This window comes from Phragmites australis, chromosome 16, assembly GCF_958298935.1.
Source record: "Phragmites australis chromosome 16, lpPhrAust1.1, whole genome shotgun sequence".
Lineage (NCBI taxonomy): Eukaryota > Viridiplantae > Streptophyta > Magnoliopsida > Poales > Poaceae > Phragmites > Phragmites australis.
In genome coordinates, this window is record NC_084936.1 from 29,869,146 (window position 1) to 29,889,137 (window position 19,992).

General features: G+C 45.6%; 1 long non-coding RNA gene across 1 annotated transcript; it reads left to right on the forward strand.

Annotated features, from left to right (window-relative positions):
* Positions 1-6,908: 6,908 nt before the first annotated feature.
* LOC133895818 (uncharacterized) lies at positions 6,909-8,970 on the forward strand. The gene is made up of 3 exons (XR_009905656.1): positions 6,909-8,027; positions 8,168-8,255; positions 8,700-8,970. It is a non-coding gene; the product is annotated as an uncharacterized LOC133895818 (long non-coding RNA).
* The last annotated feature ends 11,022 nt before the right edge of the window (positions 8,971-19,992 follow it).

Below are 19,992 nucleotides of genomic sequence, written 5' to 3' on the forward strand. Positions count from 1 at the left end.
TGCCAGATCTATCTATCCACCGACATATATGTATGTTGTTATCGCTGTAGTATATATATTGGTTGCTAAGTCACACAATCTTCACATCCCAATCCCATGATCGCATCCCAGAAGGCACGTAGTATACACATATATGTTTTTAGATAATAGAAGTGCAACTAGACAGACATCGATCTTAGCAGTAGAATTTATCTATGGACTCTGCAAGCAAGCAGCTAGACAGAGACAGACATCGATCGATCGGCCCCACATCACAGACAGCATATATTATATACGGATGAAACGCACGTACAGTGCAGTGCAGATCCATCCACGACATGATACGGATGAAGAAGCAACTCCTGACCACACGTACTGTCTTGCTTTTGCATAGAAATTTTACATGTCCAGGAACTTTTCTTCCACGTGGGTTGGGCCTTGATCCTCGCTGATCCAGCAACGTGCGAGGAGCCAAGTCACGGACCACCCTATCCGTGCGGCCCATGGACAGTATGTAACGAGCGGCAAAACAAAACAAACAGTGTCCCGTGCATGCAAATCGATTTCTCTTGTTCAGTTGACTGAAAATCACAGGATTTCCAGTCGATGCTTACTGACCGTTGGATTCAAATCCAACAGTTAACCTTGTTCCTTCAACCTCTACCAAACCACCATATTGCTCTTCTCTCTCTTGAAGCAAACCTGCGACAGCGAGCACCCCCGCAACCTCCCCATCTCCGGTGATGACTCCCACTGCCGCCACACTAACCCGGCCGATTTCACACCCTCATCACGACTCGATCAGTCCATCGTCGATTTTCTACCACCTCGACCGACAGCACCTCATCCACCTCCCACCACCACCGCTAAGCCGACATGCTACCCAACAAGCTTCCCTATAAGCCTGAAGGTGATGTGACCCCGAACACCCTGAAACCTAACCCCTAGCTGATTTTAGTCGACTGAGCTCCAGACTTTCCGGTGTGTGAGCTCCGTTCGATAACAATAAGGAGTTAAGTTGTTCTCAGAAAATGCAAGTTTTTTCATGTGGTCTGTGCACAAGCGGCTCTTAACAGCTGACCGCATTCTCTGTCGCAGAATGGATAGGGGTGGATCCAGTAGGGGCAAGGGGGCGGTTGCCCCCCTCCTCCTATCCTAGTGCGCGCAGCTTGGGTACTACCCGTAGCCCCCCAGCCTCCATTGGTACATGGTTGAATGTCTTGTGGTATGAGTTATAAGAAACAAGTAAGAATGTTCGTAAATAAGTACTCCCTTTGATTGTAAATATAGATCATTTTAGCATCATCAACTATTCTCTAAATATAAGTCATTCTCAAATTTCTATGCACTTTTTCCCCTTTTATTCCCTTCTTGTCCTTGTTTAATAAATACTATCACTCTCACAAATGAATGAGTTATCTTTTTCAATGTAGAATAAATAAGAGGCAACAAGGTCATTTGATCTACTTTCTTCATCCTTGTATATAAGTCTAAAACGATCTACATTTATAATCAAAGGGAGTACGTGATTGTGACAGCATTCAGCTTGTTACTTATTTGGCCCATTAAAATATTCTAACAAGTACCCAAGGTGCGTCTCCTTGATTTAAGTCTTGGCTCTGCCATTGGGAATCGAGATCCATGAAGCTCGTAAACTCTACGATAGAAATGATTATGTGAAGAAGTGAATCAGGGATTTTCAATTCTCAACATCAAGTTAATTTCAAAAAATCACTCATACATAATTACTTTGAAAGCTAAAAGCTCTAAACTACCGTTTAACAGAGCTACCACTATTTCTACTTTACGAGCTAGTTTTAGAGCTCTACAAAACATACCATTAGAGTAGCCAAAGAACAGCAGCGCGGCTTAAAGACTCGTTGTTTATCTTTAACTCCGAGCTTTCCACAACAGGTGTTGTTCTCAGCAACTGCGAGGCTCATCGGTTGGCCAGCTTATGGTCATAGTCTGTTCATTTACTGCAGAGTTGCGGGTTGTTTGTTTCTTGTAATAGCGCCTTAAACGTGGCAACCAGCTCTGTATTTTTATTTTTCGGTAGCTAATCCACTTGGTTTGTTGCGTTGTGCAAAACAATCGCACTCTCCTCTAATACACTCGCGTGCGTGCAAAGCTTTTGCATGTTCACAAAACAATAAGGACTTACGGCCGTCCATGTGATGATCGGATGCATCGAGCAACGACGACTTCCATATATACCTACCCGATCCAGCCGGCCATTGTTTTTTTTTAGAAGGGAACCAGCCGGCCATTGTAATCTCCCTTTCAATTGATTGTGATCGTTTTAGGATTCCAGTTAGTCAAACTTTTAAACTTTGATCATCAATATATAAAGAATTAAATAGATTCACAATATAAGATTTTAGCAGGTTTATCATGAAAATAATTTTCATAGCATATAATCCTTTTTATCTTAAAAATCATATTGACGCATTAGTGCATGCATCTCTTGTTCTTTAATTTCGCTAGCTTGAGAACTAAGCCTATATGCATTAGTGAATGTATCGAGTACTAGTTTAATTACTTGGCCGCGTGATGAGTCTATAAGCTACTTAATTCAGAAAGTCTCACAATCGCACGCGGTTGCAGGACGGTGAGGTGGCTGTGACGATGCAGGGGATTAGGGCGATCAAAATAAAGTGGTTAGTTGGCAGCGAGCAGCGGCGGTGGATCCATGGCAAGATGCCACTGAAGATGGAGAAGGAGGGTAGGTGTCGATAATTGGTAAAGTTGATACACGAATATTTGTATAAAGTAGGGATATCAGCTAGTCTCAACATACATATCGAACATAGAGACATTGGGTTTTATATAGGTTCATATATCTGTTAGAATAATAGTCTTACGTCATGTGTTTTTCTTGAATATTTTTAGGAAAAATATAATCACAACTAGAACTTGTCTAAGTCTATTTCTAAGAATTTCGGCAAATTCTCTAGTATTCTAGGTCATGAAGCTCTTGTCAGATGTATTCACCATAATACATCGTTGTCGTAGATCTCAATGGGTGTCTATATTCCTGCCCAGCTAGGCTTAATTTGTGTTGATGACCTGTCTTGGATCGGATTGGCTACCTAGCTTTGGCTTCCCCTCTGGACCTACTTGGGGTGGATCCAATGTTCTTGAACCCCCTTGGCTCTACTTTTGATGTACACCTCCCCCTTCTTATGTAGTCGGGCCGAGGTAGTCGTATCCTATTTAGATACTCTGAGCGTAACCTTTTTAGATTGTATTTCTTGTGAATATCTAGAATATTCTTTAGTAATCTGGAGATGATCTATGTATAGAACACGATGAACTATCAAAAATATCGGCACATAACTTATTTACTCCATGACAGTTGTAAAACCTAACGTATCGAGTAAAGGGCATGCGTACGGTGGATATCTCTTACGAGAATATATCATATTTATAGTGAATGTATAATTGTTCGTTATACCTTCCTCATTAGCTAGCTCTCTAACTCTGCTCAGAAGAGGGCAATTGGATTATGTCAAAAACTCACTCTCACTGGAACTCACCTAGTTGGGAATATTTCCTTAAAAAAATGTTCCTCCTAGTCAGAAATTACTTCCGACTGAAGAGAACTTTTTCTACTCAAGGAATGCCTCCGACTGAATAGAGCTCGAGGCATACCTAGTCAAGAAATTTCTTCCGACCAAACAAAGCTCAAGGAACACCTAGTAGGGAATTTTCTTTCGACCACAAAGAGACTAAAGGTTGTCTCCTCTTTTTTTATATCCTCAAGGAATATTTCACTAAATACACAAGATTTCTGAGGGGAGTCAAAATCATCATGACATTTGAAAAGCCACCTGACACGGCATTTTATAACACGAATTACCATAGACACTATGTAGGAAACAAACATTAGTGATACCTCATTAGTGACGGCTGACTAGAACCCATCACTAATGACCCATTAGTGACGGGTCTAGTGACGACGCGTCACTAATGTCACCTCGGACTGGGTCTCGTATCAGACCCGTGACTAATATACAGTCATTAGTGATGGATGAAGAAATCACCTATCACTAATAACAACAGTGATGGGTCATCAGATAAACTGTCACTAATGATTCAGTCATTAGTGATGGGTATTAATTATCAGTGACGGGTCTAAACATAACCCATCACTAATATTTCAATCATTAGTGACGGGTCACTAATGTGTTAATGTGTTTGAGAGTTCAAACCACATATCAACAAGAAGGCAAACCTAGGCTCGTGCCCAGGTAGCATTTCGGCCTGCCAGCCTAGGTGGGGGGCACTAGCGCTGCCGTTTAAAGGGGGCAGACAGGGTGGTTAGGGTTTACCCCCCTGGTCGCCGTCGTGGCATCGCTACCTAGTCGCCCCCCCCCACCAGATCCCGTCGATCTCAACGGCCGTCCACGGGAGGCGAGGCAAAGAGGCCCAAAGGAGTTGTAGGAGGATGAAAGTGCGACAGGAGAAGAGGAGGGGAGAAGATGTTTCTATGGGACTGGTTCTATGGGGTGCTCGTGTCCCGCAGAAGGAGGCCAAGATCCTCTTCCTTGGCCTCAACAACGTCGGCAAGACCACGCTGCTCCACATGCTAAAGGACGAGCCGACGAGGTACGTGCCTCAGATCTTGTCTTGTCTCATTTGCCCCGAATCTGATCCGATTCGATCCTTTTCCATTTCTTGATTTCCCTTGATCTATTTGAATCATCTCTCTCTCTCTCTCTCTCTCTCTCTCTCTCTCTCTCTCTCTCTCTCTCTCTCTCTCTCTAGCAGTGGTTAGTGCAGCACCAGCTGACACAGCACCCCACGTCAGAGGAGCTCAACATCAGCAAGATAAAGTTCAAGGTGTTGGACCCCTCCTTTGGGGTCACCTTGTGTAGCTCATACCAGTTCTTGGATCAGTAGCTGGTACACACGAATTCCAACATAAGTAGACATCACAGACATACATCGATTAAATACGATAATAGGGTACAACACAAAGTTCATTACAATAAATACCCGTAGGTATAAATTAACAAACCCTCACAGCACAACGGAAACACGCAAAAGTGACCCATGCCCTACAGGTAGCTTGAGTGCAGACGAAACCAGCTTCTCTAATCTTCATCTTCTCTTTCGATGAAGTCGGCCTCTGGATCATCTGGGTCCACAATTAGCAAGTGTGAGTACATAAGGTACTCAGCAAGTCCTACTTTAAGGGGGAATATTAGATGCTTATGGGTAGATCAAGGATAAGACTGTAGAGTCTTTTAAGTTTTGCGGAAAGCTAGTTTTGTTGATGCAAGGTTCATTTTGCAAAGACTACCTTTAATAAAAATATTTTCGAAGATAACACGTAAGTTAAGCTTATGGGGGTTGACGGCCCTGGGGAAGATACTTCCATCCCACCAGTTCCCACAAGTCTTTTGCCGGCAGACACACAATCCAAAAGGCTTAGGGCACAAAGCCAAAACCCTTCTTTTCGAAAACACGGGCACGCAGCCCACTCACACACCAAGGAGATACTCACACCGAAATGCTAATCATTGTGACCAAACCATAGCATGTCCTTGACTGAGGACACGGCTATCCGGATAGATTTAACACTCTGCAGAGGTTGTACACTTTTCCCACAAGATATGCGCAAGCTCCCACCTTAGCAACAGGTGGAGCTATCATAACAAGACGCAATGACCTCACAACGAAGTCACAATATCCACCCATGGGGCACTAAGATACCAAGGGTCTTAGAAGATTCACGGGAAGGACCACTTAGCAATCCCAAGGCTTTGACATAGCCTTAACAATATCACCAGCCGAACCTTGGGCTACGCACCACCCAAGTCTTCTCCTGGTCCCCATTGCCACTACCGGCCTCCGGGTGGGTACCGAACCAAGTCAGAGGGGTTATGTCAAGTCCTGCCCATTCAGACCATGTGGTTGTACGAGTGCATACTAGGTGAGATGTCACAGCGAACCGGTCCTTATATGACCGAGACAAGAGTCTCCCAGCAAGAACACCATAAAGGCGAACCTTGCTCCAGGGTAGTTCCCACCTTTGTGGGGTACCTTACTCACCCTCGTCAATACTACTCTAGAGTTTTCCCAAGAATACAAGTTTTACACGCACACGCACCAAGCACACATCACTTCACATTTTTGAAAAGCATGATTAATATATGTAGATAATCTAGTTCTTTCTTTTGAGTAAAGCAATCCTAAGCATACTAGTAAACAAGCATTCATCCAAACAATCATTATAGTTAATGTTGAGAAACTTCTAGGGTTTCAACGGAATAAAGGTAATAATGATAAGGCATGGTATAAACAAGCTAGGTCATAGCTATTCTAGCATTTCTTTAAAATCACCACTATTAATTTAATCATCCATACTCCTATTATTTGAACAACAGCTCTACGGGTTATATTTAAAATCATAGGATCAATATGATCAACGGTTGTAGGACTTGCCTTCGTTGAAGTCCTCGTCTGCTCCTTCTCCAAACTCCGGGTCCTCGGGGTCTTCCTCCAATGCTCATTCCTCTAATAATCGCAACAACGATAAAGGCGTACACGATCAATCAAACGGTTAAAACAATGACTAAAAAATTTACAAAAAATATAAAATTGATATGATTGGCTAGATCTCGAATTTAGATGAATATCGGTGGAAGAATCATTGAAAATGAAGTTAGGACGGAGGAGAAATAGGCTTCAGAAGTTTTGCCAGGAGAGAAATTCAGAAAAAGAAAAAGAGGGGAATATTCCCAGAATATTCTGTTGAGTCGGCTCAGGGCTGGGCTGGGCTCGGCTCGGGTTGGCTCGGTTTTTTTTGCGGCGGCTTGGCGGCTCTGTTTTGGGCTCGGCTCGGGCTTGGCTGTGACGGCTCGGGCAGCGGAGAGAGATAAAAGAGAGAGAGAGAAGAGAGAGGGGAGGGATGGCTCGGGCAGCGGAGAGAACGAGAGGGCGAGAGAGAGGGAGGGGCGACGGGCGGTGGGCCTCGTCGGCCGACGGACCGAGGGCAGCGACCTGGATCTGGCCGGTGGGCGATGGGGGCGGCGGCCACCGACGTGAAAGCGACAGCCAGCCACGGGGAGGCGGCGGCCCGGTGTCGGGAGAGCGGCGGCCGGCGACGGGAGGCCAGGTATGTCCACCGGGGGAGGGGAAGGAGAGGGAGAGAGAGAAGAAGAAGGCCGGGAGGGGCTCACCGGCGGCGAGGGGGGTGCTCAGAGTGGAAGATGGCAGGGTGCTCGGAGGGAGAGAGCGGATGGAGGTGAGGATAGGGGTCTGCACTGTTCACCTTCTTATATAGAGATGGAGACGGGGCTGCGTGGAGCGGGGCGCGAGGGGGCTGCACGGGGTGCGAGGCTGCAGCGCAGGACGTGAGATATGTCGTCGCGGCGCGGCGCGGCGCGGCGGCGGGGTCACGTGAAGGGGACGGGAGAGACGGAAGAGAGAGGAAAGGGAAAAAAATTAGGGAATTAACACAAGGCCTTCGACCTCGGCGGCCACCAGATCGTGCACCGCATCTAGAAGGATTACTATGCATCGCGGGGACGACGTAGGCGTAGGGGTCAGTGCCGCCGCCACCACTGCAGGGCAACCGGAGCGGCCGGATCCACGACGGGAGCGACAAATCCACGATGGGCTCGACCCGATCAATGGCGGGAGTGACCAGCCGTGTGGCGACAGGCAGCGCGAACCGCACCAGCTCGTGTGGCTGTGCTGGGAGGCAGGCTCGTGCGGTGTCTGACGGTGGAGTGTTGGTCTTTTTGATGGATCTCTGAATTGCATTGGTTTGTTTGTTTCAGGCAATTCTGCACTGGTGAGCACAGGTAAGATGCATCTGGTTGTTGATTATTGGCCTTTGGGCTTATGTATGAGGCTAATTCTGCAACGTTGACTTTATCTTCATCCATTTAGTTTAGTATGAATTGGTAGTGGATTTGCTATTATACTGGGCTTGGTTATTTGATCAGGATACTAGATTGTGCAGAAAGAATGGGTATACGGAAACGCAAATGTGGATTTGACATATTTTCTACTTCTGTTGCTGGTTATGATTGGTGAGAAGCTTAGCTCGTATGGTCAAAACGTTTTCTGGGACATCAGCCACTTGAATGGTCATACTTTTTAGCTTGACTTATTGATAGTTTTCTGATGTTTGATAGTAAGTCTTGCTCCTTGCTTTCATCGTTGATTGCAGAAAAAATGCTTTGCCACGGAGGTATAAGGGTTGTCAGTTCCACAGAGTGATCAAAGGTTTCATGATTCAATGTGGTGACTTCTTGAAGGTTTGTGCCATTTGCCTGCCACACTTGTAGCTTCATCCATCTATTTTCTAACTTAGCATAAACATTAACATGATGCTATCCTATAACTAAGCTTGTGGTTCTAATGTATGTATATATGTTTATACTAAGCAACACAACTTGAGGATTTCTTAAGGTCATTTGTTCCTATCGAGAGTATTCTTAAGGTAGAACTGCTGAAAGCAATGACATATTACAACTAATTTGATTTAACTGCTCACAATAGTCTGCAAATACTGAGACTTTGACATGTACTGGATACTGGAAGGTGTAAGATGGAATAGCACTGTGCTGACTGCTTGCAATTGAACTATGCAAAATAGATGTTTAGCTTAGCAGAATAGATGTTGAGCACTAATATTCAGACTTCTGTTAATTCACACCAATATTTATGGCTAAATAGTTATTGCTGTTGTTGCTTCTCAGCTATGGAGCTATCTTTTGTCAATGCTTGGGGAGCAGAAGAACAATATTGGTACTCTGTATTCTGTAGAACTAGTCATTTTTATTATTTATGTAAGCATAGAGTGAAAATTTTATGTAACCAGAATATCTCTAAATTGGAGCTGTCTTTTCCTATTAGAGTCATGATGTATTTTGAGGTTTTAGAACTTAATATGCATGTAAATATGAACTTACATTTTGGATCTGGACCCAACACACATTAGCGACGGGTCTAGATTTGACCTGTTGTTAATTGCAGTTATTAGTGACGGGTCTAGTCAGATCCGTCACTAATGTGTTTCATTAGTGACGGGTTCAGACCAGTCACTGATGAGAACATATCAATGATGCGTTAAGAGTGACGGGTGAAATACCCGTCACTAATAAGGGTTACCACCCGTCACTAATGTGGATTTTTGAGGTAGTGGGATGCCCTTAGCTTGGAGTGATAAAGCCAGAACCTGTTATGAAACCGATGCACGATCTCCAACTCTTATAAATAAGAAAGGATATACGCGTTATCGCCTTCCTACTTTTGTGCCTCTCAAACTTTTGCCGTCAAACTGCAAGCTCTTCCGTTTCTTCAACCTCCAGCCCCTAATTCTCCAATGGCGTCCTCAAGCACCCAATGGGCAACCTTGGAGTCATTGGAGACTTGCATTAGGAAACTATAGAGGGACGGGATGATCATGCCAAGGAGCCTGAAACCTTGGTGATCGGCAAAGGGGGATGACGTTTTGATGTGCCAGGTTAGAATATATTTGGCTAGCGTACTGCTCAGTGATTGGGTGTAAAAGCTCGACACCCGGTAACTTTTGCAGTGCTTCTCCGGTAAATGAACTCATAACCTCGACCCTCAGGAATCGAGTTAGCATTATTTCTAGAACTTGGCCTAGTTCTTCTAGGAGACCTATCTTGATCTCTCTCTTGGTCATGATGTTCATTAATCTCATGACGTAGATCCATATCTGAGCGGTTTTTGGGAGGTGTTGCATGATGTATCCGCTGGCCACGTGTGTATGCCTCCTCATAGGTTGGTCTAGTCTCTCACCTTCGACTAGGGGAAGCTAAATTGAAATTGTGTTGATATGTTCTACTCATCCAAATAGTATATCTTGTTGAGGTTGAGTCTTTTGCTCGCTGTTGAACATTGGTAACAATCTTAGCAATGTCTTCCAACTATTGCACCCATTTTAGAGTATCTAATCCTCCCCGAGTCAGATTGGAGAGTACGGTCTTTGCACCTTGTAGGTACCGAGCCATGCCAAAAGCACAATGTTCCCTGTTGTCTTGCCAACCTATCGAATAGAATACTAAACGGCGAGGTGACGACAATTGATTCCTGTGGCTTTGATCTCCATTGCGATTGTGAACTAAAGAGAGGAGTTTCAATGGACTCGAAACCCTTCGTGGAGCATCATCATCACTTTTTGTGATGGGATTTTCATGCCTAGGGCTAGCATATGCTCAATATGCTGGAGGATCAACAAAGAGCACATTGACTTCGTAATCCTCTACGTCTTCTCTGTCTGTAAATGCATCAAATTCTGAGAAGCGATGTTCATCCTTCGGAATCTCCTTTTCGATATTGGCGACTAATTGGTAGCAAGAGATATCGGAAGTTGAGGCCACAATCGTCGTTGTTTTTTTTTTTTGACTCACAAGGCATAAGATTATGCGATTAATCATCTTGATCAATAAACCCTAAGGCTTGTCAATCGAAAATTACCATCGAAGATCGAGGAATCTCCTTAAATGCGTCGGGCTTCATGTAGATGTCGGGTCCAAAGTCATCGTAGAACTCGTCGTTAGAGTAGCCCATTGCGGGTGACTTGATACGCTTATTTGATGAAGATGTCTTGTTGTATTCCCATAGTTGATGCCAGTTGTTAATGATTGGTAAAGTCGATTATGCAAATACTTGTATAAAGTAGGGATCCCTCCTCCTCAACTATACGTATTGAAGAAAGAGACATGAGATTTTATATAAGTTCAAGGCTCCCTTAGGATAATAATCATAAATCATATTTTTCCTTTATTGATGTTAGGAAAAGATAATTACAATTGGGATATGTCTAGATCCAATCCTAAGGATCTAGGAGAGTTCTCTCATGTTCTAAGTTGTAAATCCCATGTCGGATGAATCTTGTTATGATTTGACTTTGTTGTGGATCTTAATAGGTTATCTCTGCTCCTATCTGATTAGGCTTGCTCTATATTGCTTATCCGGACCTTTTTTAGGAATTTGATGTGGCTCAAGATCTCTTTACTCTTGGGTTTCCTAGGATTCACCCTCTTTCTAGCTCTAGATCTGGTATCCTCCTTAATGTACCCCTCCCTCTCCTTATGTAGTCAGGGCAAATGAGTCGTATCATACTTAAAAACTCTTAGTGCAATCTTCCTAGATTGTATCTATTCTGGATGTCTTGGATATTCCTTTATAATATAGGGATGGGTTCCGTATAAAATACAACGAACTTCCTAAAATATTAGCACATGGCTTATTTACCCTATGACGGTTGTAAGACCTACCGTATCGGGTTAAGAGCACATGCACGGTAAATATTCATTATGAGCTAATATCGTATTCATATTAAATGTATAATTATTATTTACACATTCTACATCAGCGGCGTTGACAATGGGACAAGATGAGTGGGTCTCTAGGTAGGCTGATGACGTGTTGATGTGCGCTCTATGTTAAGGGGATGGAGCGAGGAATATATTGAGAGAGGAATGAAGGAGGGGAGTAGGGAGGTATGGCGAGCGGCGGGGAAGCTGTAGGAAGATGATGGCAGTGTCGTGGGCCAAAACGGTCCAAGGTGGGTTGGAGTGCTGTCAAGCACTGATAAAGGGGAGGGGATGGACCTGGCTCCAGTTGGGCAAGTGAAAGGGTCACAGCCCGATGGAAAAATCAGGAAAAGGAAAACAGGGGAGAGAGAGGTAACAGTGCCGGGTTGGGTTGGAAGGGAAAAGGAGTTTAGGTTTTTAGAAAGGTTTGACATTTTCAGGAAAAAAAACAAATTCAAAATTGAACCATGTTCAAATTTGAATTGGCAAACATTCAACCAAATAAATCCAGAAATTCATAAACGCAACTTGATGCAGTTTATGCAGGTTTTTGAATTTCAAAATTTAAATTTGAGCTATACACTTGGGTTTCTTTGCCCATATTCATTTGAAATTGTTTCTAGTTTGTTGCAAATTTAAAAAGTTCACGGTTTTTGTGGTTTTTTTCATGTCCAAAGCACAGGGCGTTACATCATTTGAGTTACTAAACCATGCAGGACTTGAGCAGCTCATTGTTAAATTCCTACGATCCAAATAGGCCATAACTCAATTCAGAATTTTAAATGGAGTGGTTGGTTTAATTACTTAGGAGCATAAGTACTGTTTCCATTCCTTTACTCTATTTTAAAGAATAAGTACTCCTTATATTACTCTTTTTTTTCGATTACAAGATTGACATATAATTACACAACCTAGTGCACATGCACACCACACTCACATACTCACGAGTGCATCTCTCAGCACACACGCCTATAATATCACCAGAAGCACTCATGTGCATGTAAACCGTGTGCACAAATTTCACCATATACTTGTAGGATCTCCTTTAGTTGAAGTCCATAATCCAGATTCACAATTCTGTGAATCCATAACTTGTAAAATTCTCGAGCGCCTTAAATGGCCACACCCACACGTCAAGGTAGCCATGCTGGTGAACATGTCAACATGCATGGGCAGAGTTTTGTGATCGAGTGGACGTACGCATCGCATGGACAGATGATGCATCGTGAAATCCCCGGCATGCAGGCAAATGTAGCGGCTGGCGGCTGCTAGCCTCTGTGTGCATGTGATGTGGAGAATGGGGCCGATGCATCTATCTATATATCCATAAATCGATCACGCGTGCATATGCGTCGCGTATATGGCTCGCACTCTATCAACTTGATCCGTCTAATAACCATCCATCTTTATGCATGCATTCTGAGCGATGCATCGTACATGTACACACATACACATCCAAGTTGGAGATTTCAAGTTTTCAACTGCATGTGGTTTGCCCAAACCAGGTGCTGGGTCGAACTGAAACTGCACGCTACCACCCAGCTGGCAGCTGGCCGCTCGCAGACTCATCGATCAACAAATAACAGTAATATCAATCAAATTAACTAGCTAAATTGCATGTTTTTAATTAGCTTGCTCGCTTCTATGTGATGGATCCATGATCAAGTAATAAAGTGACCTGCACAGTAGTGGCCAGTAGGTACGTAGATGATGATATTTTTTTTCGAGGCAAACGACCTGATTTTACTTGATTAAAACACAACTGTCTCAGTTACAAGCATGATACAAGAGAGTGGAAAAAACTCTCTTGTTCCGTGAGTTATATATATATATTATATGCTTAGATGTACTGTAGTTCACTGTTGCACTATCCTGCAGTTATGATCCAAAATTTAGTACAATTACGACTCACAAGATAGGTCAGTTACTATAAATATATATGATTGTAACTTGGTATCTTATCTAGTCGTAATTATGCACTTTTTTTTGTCATATGATCGCAACCGGGTCACCTTTGCTATTGTAACTGACTTTTTTGTCATGTGATCGTAACTCAACTATCTATACTATTGTAACTGATTATTTTTTTAGTTGTAACTGTGATCACAACTGGGTCACCTCTGTGCACACCCCAATTACATCCAAAACGCAGTATAGTTGCTATCGTAACTGATTTTTTTTGTCATGCGACGTAACTTAACTATCTGTGATGTCGTAACTGACTATTTTCTTAGTCGTAACTAGGGGTGGCACAACAATAAACTACAATGCTTCTCGTAATTATACACTTTTTATCATGTGATCGTAACTCACATATATGTGCCGTCAAAACTTTAGTCATAACTGGGGTGGTGCGAAGGTGGTTGTAGCAACTGAGGGTGGCGCAACGTAGTTCACTGTTACATCTAGACGCATAGACGCAGAATAGACTCGTCGTGTGTGTGTGTGTGTGTGTGTGTGTGTGTGTGTGTGTGTGTGTGTGTGTGTGTGTGTGTGTGTGTGTGTGTGTGTGTGTGTGCATGCTACACCACCCGCGCTCCTGCATCCACACGTCCACTCGCTCCAGTGCCTGCGCGCACCTCCCACTACTGTGGCACCCTGCTGGACCAAGCCTTCAAGAAGAGCCCCATCGTGAATGGAATTAGAGTTGCGGCGGCTTAGACGAGCTCGCCTCTTCGGGAATCAGAGCGTGCAGACTTTGCAAACTCTGTAGAACATCGCGTATTGTGTGCCCGTTGAAAGTGCAGCGACATCTGCAAGCTTTGCGTGCTAGGAGTCGGAGGGAGCCGACCTCCGAGCGGTAGCATCTATGAGCTCCACTGTGCTGGTAATCAAAATGCAACAACCTCCTAGGCATGAAGCTACAATCTGGGGTGCCCAAAGGGTACATACGCCCGTTTTCTCACCGGCCCAGCTCGTTACCTCGCGCAGCCCGGCCTAACCCATTTCTCCCTCTCTCTCGCCGATAGCCTGAGAACGCCTGTCATCCCCGTCCCTCCGCTTCGCCCGCGTCGCGCGCAATCGTTGCCCACGCCGCCTGATTTCGTCACCCCGTCTTCGTGCCCGCGCCCACGATCCTGCAACCACCTCGCTCTCTCTCGTGCCTATTTAGCCGTCCCTAACCCCCCCCCCCGCTCTCCCCTTAGCACCAAGCATCACCACCCCTCACCTTTGCTGAGCGCCATTGTTGGTCGCAGAGCTCCGTCGAGCACTGTCCGGTTTCATCGGTTTCGCGGGAACACGAGGAGTCTTCTCCGCCTCCCCTCGATGTTGTTCTATCGCCGCACGACCCTTTCCCACCGTGCTCCGGTGAGCACCGTCATCACCTCTCCGTCGCCAGCCCTTCCCGTTGCGCCCCGAAGCCCGCTGACCGCCTCTTCGGCATCGCAGGACCCCGAGGGAGCTTCACCGATCTTCAATTTTGTCTCTCCGCCGTCAGGACCGTTATTACGTCAAGCTCTGACCCCGCTGCCTGCTTCTCTCAGTCACGAGCCACCTTTGGCCGCCGTGAAGCCTTCAGTGAGGACCCCATCGCCTCCTCTTTCGATTGCGCTATTTCTTGTCGCGTTTGGTAGCCCGTAGCGCTAGATCGAGCGTCGCTGGTGATGCTCAGGCCATGCCTGCGGCAGCGGCGCCGTCTCTCTATCACCGCTGGCCGCCAATCATCCCCCAAATGCCCTTGGTCGTTCGATCGTAGGTGCACGGTCGAGATTAGATGTGCGGATACCCTTTCGCGTTTTAAATCTCAGCCGTCCGATCTAGATCATGCGCACTAGATTTAAATAACCAAATCCCAATCAGCGTTAGCACATCTGTGCCATGTGTCGCAGCCACATCGGCAGCCCTGTCCTATGTGGCAAACAACGTCAGTGCACCTAAGCCCAGTCAGCTGCCAGGTAAGCTAGTGATATCAGCATGACGCAATAATTAGGTTTTTCAATTCAAATAAATCCTTAAATATCTAAAATTAGGTAATTTTATATACAGGCCCCCAAACTTTTCTACTTTCACAAAAAAACCCTTTTTGACCCTTGTACTTTTACTTTTAGCCCTATGTAGTTTTATTTAATTGCATAGGTCCCTAAATTTTACAAATAAGCCCTTAACTTTCTGTTTATACAACTTAGCCCTTGTTCTTTTTCAAAAATGCCCCCAAAGCTTTAAATCCTTATAACTTTTTCTTTATAGCTTCGTTTTAGACGATTTTTGCGCTCTCGCGATCGTAGCAGCGATTACTATCCGTTAGTAGGCTTTTTATAATGCTTTGCTTCTTTTTAATGTAATGTTCTTAGATGTTTGTGCTTACTTATTTTCGGTGCGCACGATTGCAATAGGAGATGAGTAGTACGTGAGCTTGCATGACCAGATCTTTTAAGAGTTTGAGCAACCCGCTGTTGAAGGCAAGTGTCCTTGATCACATTGATTCAATTATAGGAAAGTGTGTCTTTTACTTACTAATTGCATTCTTTTGTCAATATGAATCCCATGTTTAGAGTTTATTAGTATTTTTCATGGTTATCCTTGTCGCCGGTGTTGTAGTTGGGTGTCAAACGTACAAATGCTTAGTTGTACTGTCAAGTCGGGTAGGATAAATGTTAATCTGACTAATGGTCTCTGCAACATGAATCGATTTGGGTAATCTTTTGTAACAATATGGAACATAGGGATCTAGGTAGGTTGGTTTGGTTGGTATGGTTGTTGTGTGCACATTAGACGATGTGTATGTACCTACTTTAGATCCTAAGGATTGGTTCATGGACCTGTAACCCGGCATAATAGCGCAACCACGAAACTTATATGGTACGGCCTGGTCGATTAATTGGATGACCTTTGCAGTGGATGGAATCCATGTTAGCGGTGAAATCTTAGTGGGTGTTTACAGATTTGAAGGCACCTTGTAAATGCCTTGTAATGACCTCTCGTGTAACATCCTGAGTTTAAGCCTGCCAATTAGTACAAATTTCACTCCAACTTGAAACTTTTTAGGGTACATTAGGCTGATTAAGATTAAGAAAATAGGAGTATGGATGTATATATACAAGTATATGTATACATTCGTAATTGTGAGTTATGCTAAGTTATAACAGTATTCGAAGTGCACTAGGATCAAATTCAAAATAACCTCTGCATTAAGTTGGTTCTTGTGCCTTAGTTGAGAATTTTTATGGTTCTTTAGGTGGAGATTTGAAATTGAATGACTCCCACTTTCAAATATACTTTTAGATTCTATTCAGCGCAAATCCAAAATTGAGTTGGATCCTTTGTCAAAACCAAATTCAAATTCTCCAAATTTGAATTATTCCAAAACCTTTTCTTCTCTCTTTCTTTTTCTCCTTCCATTTTTTCTTTTTCTCCCCGGGCCGGCTTTCCCCTTCCCTCTCCCTTTCTTGGCCCAGCTAGCCAGCCCGGCCTCCTCTCTCCCACGCGCCGCGCCCGGCCCAGCTCGCCGCGTCATACCGGCCCACTCACGCGCGCGCCTCTCCTTCCTTCTCCCCTCCAGCGCGACGACGACATCGCCGGTCGCCATCTCTCCGGGAAATATCTCGCGCACGCCCGACCACTCTCCGCGGTCCCTGCTCACTCTCCGCTCCTGCTCTCTCTCTCTCTCTCTCTCTCTCTCTCTCTCTCTCTCTCTCTCTCTCTCTCTCTCTCAATCTCTCCTTGCTACCCATGCCTCTGCACCGTGATTTTCGAGGCCCACGCGCTGGCCGGCGCAGAGTGCCCATGCTCCGGGGAAAATGGTGGGCGCCGGCCGCCACCTCGCCACCGACGTCCCTGTGACGCCAGCACGTGAACCGCCTCCCCGTGCCTTCCCTCCCGTCTATAAATAGAGCAGCCCGTGTTTCTCTCTCCCTCCTTTTCTCCACTTCGCCGCGCCACCGTACCACCACCACCGCCATTTCCGCCGCTGCAACCTCGCCGTCACCCATTCACCGTCCACGTGCCGTCAAGGAGTTTCAGGACACTACCGCCATCTCTGTGCTGCTGCCTGTTCACCGGAAGCTCGACTGGAGCTCGTTCGCGCCAATAGCCGAGCTGCGCTGCCGCCATCTCTCCGACGAATCGCCGGCCGCCGCCCCGCCCGTCGTCATTCCTACGCTCGGTGAGCACCCCAAGCCCTAGCACCTCCCTCCTAGATAGCATGTAGGCGTCCTCGCACTCTCCCTTAGCTTTTCACCGTACACCGCCGTGTTTTGGTTTCCGCTGTCGCAGTTGCGCTCGCCGCCGGCATGATTCTGCCCTGTGTTGTGATCCGGCCATCGTGCCATATGCTCTAGGGGCGTTAGGCCTCTTTTCCTTGCAGGATTGGCCCCTCCCCGTGCGGGGGAGGTGCTGTCCAATTGCACCGCGCCGCCATCTCCTCTCCGGCGGTGATCTGGCATCGTTCTCTCCGCCGGTTGCCGTCGAGATGATCCTTGCCGAGTCCGCCATGTCGCGTAGAAGCCCGGCGTTAACTCGTCGTCGTGAAACTCCGGCGAAAACTCGATTCCGGCGAGCTTTCCGGCGCTGCGCCGCCGTGATTCCTCGCCGCCGTCTTGTTTCCCCTCCGCTCCGCCGCTCGAGCGCGTTCGCGCGCTGGCGCGCTCGCGCAAGCCAGCTGGGCCATATCTCGGCCTGGCCAGCAGGCCTGGCTCGGCCCAGTGGCTGGCTGGCCGGCCTGGCCAGCCTAACCGCCAGCAGACCGTACCCCGTAGGCCGGCCCAACTCCCCTGGCCCGTTAGCTAGCCAGCACGGACCCGAATGGGCCAGTACTGTGTAGCTATTACTGTGCAGCCCAAGCCCGGCCCAGGCCCATCTAGGCCCAAATTTGGCCCAATCTGAGCCCATTAGGCCCACTGGGTACTATTCATGTGGGTCCCACCTATGAGTAGTATCATTTCATAATTTCCCGATTTAATTTTATATTAAATCTTCCGGGAGCCGTAACTACTCCGTTCTGGCTCCGATTTCGGCGATTCTTTCGTCAAAATTCATCTAAAATCGAGATCTAGTTATGTGTTACATTATGATGTTTGTTAAGGCTCATTGGCTTTCCATTTTGTGTGATTTGGTTCTTTCCTAGTATAGCTCGTTAATGGTCGTAGTCGTAATTGCAGATCTGCCAGAATTCTGTGAGTGCTGCGCGGGAAGCATCAGAAGCGAAGAAGATCCTGATTACAACCAAGATTTTGAAGAAAACTCCAGAGAAGGCAAGTCCTATCTCCTTGATCATACTGAACCTATGTTTTTGAATAATATATATGATCAACTAAAATCAGACTCATTATCGCATGTGCTATATATTGCATTTTCTTTCAAACTACTTGTAGTAGTTAACCCTATCAACACTGCCATGCCATACATGTCATCATCCAGAATACATATCACCCTAGGAATACCTGTTGTTAAATATATTAACGATGGATGACGTCTTGATATCTAGCATGCTTAGGATTGAATACATCTCCTCGGAGATGTCGTTTTTAAAATGCATCTCCTCGGAGATATTGCTTTTAAAACACTTCTCTTCGGAGACCAACTTGCTGTTATCAATGATAACTCATATACCATGTTTCCTTGATGGTTGTGAATTTCGTGATGGTCGGGAAATCCTTGATGTCATGTGGGACATGGAAGGTGATGTGTAAAAATGGGTGAAAACTGTTTTGGCGCGGACAGGTAGAGTAGTCCTCCGGGGAGGATGCTCATGGGGGCTTGAGTTACATGATGGTATTCATTGCCCGTGAAGATGCCTAGCCCGGCCGCTTAAGGACCGAGTCTTGCGCCGTTATGCTTAGCCACCCCGTGCAACCATGCGTCCTGTATGGGCAGGATTTGATTTTTCTTCACTGGACTGAGTTGGGCATCATACCAGAAGGCTGAGAGCAACGAGCAGCCAGGGGTCTATCTGTCCTGCTGTTTGGAGGTTCAGGGACCGGCTTAGGCTTAAAAATGGAGGCTGACCTTCGGAACATGCAGCTCTGGAACTTGGCGTGTCTCGTGGAAAAGCCCGGCAGGAAAAGTGTTTGGAGAGTCTCGGTATGATTCGCTCCTCCGCTTGCAATGGTTGGAGGCTGAGCATATCGTATGGGTAAAGTTGTACAACCTCTGTAGAGTGTAAACCTATTCGAATAGCCGTGTCCACGGTTATGGACATGCAAAGCATTGACCTCACTTGAATAGACTCTGGGTGTGTGAGTTTTGATGAGTGAGTGTGTGGACTAGATGTCCATGTGATGTGGTTCCTGGCTCGATCCGCCAGAAGCTGTATGGTACTAGAGGTACACCAGATGTGATAAAAAGGACTGCGGAGTGAGGTATAGCCCCTCCCAGGACCGAAAACCCCCAGATACAACTTGTTACCCTAGTTTTGGTTTTAAAACTATTTCGACAGCTTTGCTATCAGGTCACCTTCTAATGCGTTGGGGACTTGAGGTGATATTCAGTACCAACAGAAGATGCCTGCCTTGTTTTCAAAAGCTTTGTTACATTTATTTCAAAAAGGTTAACGGTGGAGAATATATAACTGGATATCTGCATAAAACCTGTTTTACGCTTAAAACTATGCTGTAAAGCCTTATCCTTGAAATATTCATTATGCATCTATCAACCCCCTTGAAGTAGTATAGGACTTGTTGAGTACCTTCCGTACTCACTCTTGCTGTCATTCAGATGAAGAAGCCGATGCCGACTTCACCGGAGGAGAAGCCAGAAATGAAGAATA